The sequence below is a fragment of the Archocentrus centrarchus genome, chromosome 7 (assembly GCF_007364275.1).
Source record: "Archocentrus centrarchus isolate MPI-CPG fArcCen1 chromosome 7, fArcCen1, whole genome shotgun sequence".
In the NCBI taxonomy this organism is placed as follows: Eukaryota; Metazoa; Chordata; class Actinopteri; order Cichliformes; family Cichlidae; genus Archocentrus; species Archocentrus centrarchus.
Genome location: NC_044352.1, coordinates 998,103 through 1,003,239, shown reverse-complemented (window position 1 = coordinate 1,003,239; position 5,137 = coordinate 998,103).

Sequence of the window (5,137 nt, the reverse complement as noted above, 5' to 3'; positions counted from 1 at the left end):
TTCTGAAAGCTAAGAAAATGCACTTTACTGCCAACGTTTATTTATTACAGTAACCTCGTGCTGTTGCAGGAAGTCTGTGAACGCAGACACGTTTGAAACATGATGTCTTGGTGACACACTCCAAAAACAGGCCTGATTCTGTCCTGGAAATCACTGCATGGACTCAGGAACACATCCAGGAATCACTGAGCTCAGCTCCACACATGCAGGTTAAAGAAGAAGAAGCCATCTGTGAACCCAATCCAGGAACAGCGCTCTCTGAGCCAAAGCTCTTTGAAATGGACTGAGGCAAAGAGGAAACTGTTCTGAAGTCAGAAGGATCCAAATGGGATCCAGCCCCAGGACTGCTGAGCAGCTGGAATCCTCCATCAGACAGTACGGGACAACATTCCTCTCCCAAAGTCCAGCAGCTGCTCTCCTCAGTTCCAGATGTTTACGGACTGATGTTAAAGCAGAGGATGCTGCACAGCTGGAAACACAGACCTGTGACAGCTTTAGAGACGAGCTGCTGCCATCAAACTCAACACGAGCTCAGATTTTTATTTAAATGGTTCATTTTCTCACTTTAAACATCTGAGTTTATTATTTTCTACTGTGAATAAAATCTGAGTTTATGAGACTTCCCACAGCAGCCCGACTGTTCTGGGAGGTTTTAGATAGAAAACAAACACTGAATGATGTCAGATCCTCCAGACCTGCAAACACACAGTGACCCTGAACAGGTCCAACAGGTGCAGCGGCTCTTTTCCTGGCTTCACATCTGCTAACAACACCAACCACATGAAGGTGGTTAAGGATTCCAAACCAATCACAGGTTTATCAGAAACTGTAATATTAGAAAAATCTGAAAAGGTCACTTCAATTCAATTAAGATGCATATAGCACCAACTCTCAGCAACAGTCACCTCCAGCTTCTTTAGAAGAAGAAACAGCCTTTATTGTCCCACAGAGGGGAAATTTGGGTGTAACAGCAGCCGCAGTTATTATAAATATAAATAAAGATATAATAATTCACACTATTAAGAAAAGAATATATATAAAATCAACAAACAATATTAACCTTAATACTACTAATAATAATAACACTATATACAATGTGCATGATGTGCCGGACTATTTACAGTATATTATATATTATCCTACATTGTGTAGGTTATTGTGGTTTTTGTTGGGAGCAGTGATGGTTATAAAGTCTTACAGCTGCTGGGAGGAAGGATCTGCGGTAACGCTCCTTTGTGCATTTAGGATGCAGCAGTCTGTCACTGAAGGAGCTCTCCAGCTCAGCAACAGTTTCATGCATGGGATGGGAGACCTTGTCCATCAGTGATGTTATTTTGGTCAGAGTCCTTCTGTCTCCCACCACCTGCACTGAGTCGAGAGGACATCCTAGGACAGAGCTGGCTTTCCTGATGAGCTTGTCTATCCTCTTCCTCTCAGCTGTAGACAAGCTGCTGCTCCAACATACTGCTGCATAGAAGATGGCTGATGCCACCACAGAGTCATAGAAGGTCTTCAGGAGTGTCCCCTGCACTCCAAAAGACCTCAGCCTTCTCAGCAGGTAGAGTCTGCTCTGACCCTTCCTGTAGAGCGCATCAGTGTTATGAGTCCAGTCCAGTTTATTGTTTAGGTGAACACCCAGGTACTTATAAGAGTCCACTATCTCAATGTCCACTCCCTGGATGTTCACCGGTGTCCGTGTGGTGGGTCTGCGCCTGCGGAAATCCACCACCAGCTCCTTGGTTTTAGCGGCGTTGATCAGGAGGTGGTTCCGCTGGCACCAGTCCACAAAGTCCTGAGTCCACTGTCTGTACTCTGAGTCATCCTCACCTGTGATGAGGCCAACTATGGCAGAGTCGTCAGAGAACTTCTGCAGATGGCAGCGTGGGGAGTTGATGGAGAAGTCTGCAGTGTAGAGGGTGAAGAGGAACGGTGCCAGCACAGTTCCCTGTGGGGCCCCCGTACTGCAGACCAGCCTGTCAGAGACACAGCCCTGTGTCCTCACGTACTGTGGGCGGTCAGTGAGGTAGTCCAGTATCCACTCGGAGATGTGGTGGTCCACTCCTGACAGTTCCAGCTTGTCTCTCAGAAGTCCTGGCTGGATGGTGTTAAAAGCACTGGAGAAATCAAAGAACATGATCCTCACAGTGCTTCCAGGCTTCTCCAGGTGGGTCAGAGCTCGGTGCAGGAGGTAGATGATGGCGTCATCCACCCCGATGCCAGGCCGGTAGGCGAACTGCAGCGGGTCCAACGAAGACGACACCATGAGGCGTAGATGGTTGAGGACCAGCCTCTCGAGGGTCTTCATTAGATGCGATGTCAGGGCTACCGGCCTGTAGCTGCTAAGATCCTTTGGACGTTTGGTCTTTGGTACCGGTACCACACAGGAGGTCTTCCACAGTTGTGGTACTTTCCCCAGCTTCAAGCTCAGGTTGAACATGTATCCCATGATGCCACACAGCTGATCTGCGCAGCACCTCAGGAGCCTGGAGCTGATGCCGTCTGGACCAGCAGCCTTTCGCACCTTGATCTTACGTAGCTCCTTCCTCACATGATGAGTTGAGATGGACAAGATGGAGGTGGGGGGTGGGGGTTGTGAGATGGAGTCCTCAGAAGTGAAGGGGGTGGGTGATGGCTGAGAGCTGAGAGGTGTGAGGTCCCAAGAAGAAGAGAGGTTGGCAGTCATTAAAGATGGTGGGGCTGACAGCAGGGGGGACTGGGCTGGGGGAGGGACGGGTGGCTGGTCAAACCTGTTAAAGAACTGGTTCAGGTTGTTAACCCACTCTAAGTCTCCCACAACCCTAGGGCTTGGTTTGTGGCCTGAAATTGAGTTCAAACTCCTCCAAACCCCACTGATGTTGCTCTGCTGTAGCTGGTCCTCCATCTTCTTCCTGTAGATGTTTTTTCCATCCCTGATTTTCCTTCTCAGATCCTTCTGCACGGCTCTCAGCTCCTCCTTATTTCCTGATCTAAAGGCTCTCTTCTTCTTCTTCAGGAGAGCCTTTATTTCAGAGTTGATCCAGGGTTTGTTGTTTGAAAAACACCGTACCCTCCTGGTGGGCACAGTGTTTTCCACACAGAAATTGATGTAATCAGTGATGCAGTCCGTGATGCTGTCGATGTCCTCCCCATGAGGGGCACAAAGCTCTTCCCACACAGTGGAGCTAAAGCAGTCTCTCAGAGCTTCTTCAGTCTCCTCAGACCATTTCTTCACTGTGTGTGTCACAACTGGTTCTCTGTGTACCAAGGGTTTGTACACAGGCTGGAGATGAACCAGGTTGTGATCTGAGCCCCCCAGGGGAGGCAGAGGTGATGAGCTGTATGCCTCTTGATGTTGGCATACAGTAGATCCAGTGTGTTGGTATTCCTGGTGTGGCAGGTGACATACTGGGTGAAGGTGGGGAGAGTGGAGGACAGGGAGACGTGGTTAAAGTCCCCTGAGATCAGAAAGAGGGCCTGTGGGTGCTGTGTTTGGAGTCTGCTGGTAGTAGCATGGAGGACATCGCAGGCTGCAGCAGCGTTAGCAGAGGGCGGCACATACACAGTTATCACAATAACATGTGAAAACTCCCGAGGAAGATAGTGCGGTCTCATACCAACAGCGAGCAGTTCAATGTCCTTACTGCAGAGCGTCTCTTTGATGGTTAGATGTCTGGAGTTGCACCATCTATCGTTCACAAACACAGCCAGACCCCCGCCCCTCTTCTTACCACTCTCCTTGGTTCTGTCGGCACGGATCAAATGAAAGCCGTCCATGTTTATGTGTGAGTCCGGGGTTAGCTCGGTTAGACGTTAGTTCAATCCGATGGCGTCACGAGCAGCACTTCAACACAAAGCACAGGCTGCGAGCAGCAGAGTGTGAGAGGAGGAGTTCTGCACAAACGTGTGCGCTGTAGTAATAAAGTAGTAATAAAGCTTATTTGCAGCAGGAAGGAAAGCTGGTAAACTGGTGACTGAGCAGCTCTGATGGCCAGTGTGAGATGATCTGAGCTGCAGCCGCCGTGCTGCTGTTATCACCGCGGTCTGAGTGCAGCTCTGTGCTTTAGCAACACTTAAAGAAGAATCCAACAGATCGGCACATTTTAAATTCAACATGGCAGAAAAAGATGAGGAATGAAAGTGTGTGTTAGTCTTTATTTCTTCTTGTACTTACTCTCAGTGGAGACGGATGCATTTTTCTTCTCACCCCAGCCCTTCCTTTTCCCCCTGCTTTGCTGCTTTAGAGCCTCTCTTCACACAGCTTCCGAACTGGAATTTATAATTATTGATCTGGTCAGCTGGTCTGTCAACAAATTTTGATCAAATTCTCACCATGAGGAGATTGGGGAAAGGAGAACCCTGTTCCCGCTTATCCAGTTGACATTCCCGGCTGGCTACATTATGGATTCCTGTGTGGATGGAAGATGAGGTCCCTGGCCATATTGTCAATGGAGGACACACACATTTGGCTTATTGACACTGGGATTTCTCCGATTGGACCTGGAGATACCTGGCTTGTCGTTAGAATTCAGGAAGTCTGGGCAGCTGTCTGGCCTTGGTAAGGCTGCTTATGACGGGAATGCAGAAAGGTACAGACTCAAACTCAGACTCTGTATATCTGGAGCTGATTGGAGGGATTAGATCTTGGAGACGTATCCGTTTCTGCGCGGCGAAGGAATGAACCAAAAAGATTTGGAGGTTTGGATTTTTTGCCATTGAGAGGTGCCAGAATGACTGAAGGCTGTCAACAATTAATCAGTACAGCCTGTACCCAAAACAATTTGTAGAATCAGAAATTTGGCTCCCTGACGGCCTTGGATTGCTGTTATCGCATTCTTCTCCTGGATGTTCTGTAAACAGATGCTCTACGCCCCCGCTGTCCCGTTTTCTGACCCGTGTGAACTGATTTCCGTAGACCAAGCTGCTGATGAACATTACACCTCTTATCAAGAACTGTTTAGCTGAGCGGGGAGTTTGAGCTCTGATTGGTCAGGAGGTGGTCGGTTTGAATCTGCTGATCTCACGGTTTAGTTCTTGGAGCATCAGTTACCATGATAATTTATCAGGTACCTTCATAACACATAAAAAAAACACTAAACACAGCTGTTCCATAATGTGCATCTGCTGTGTGCAGGAAGTGAATTAAGACGGGACAAAGAGA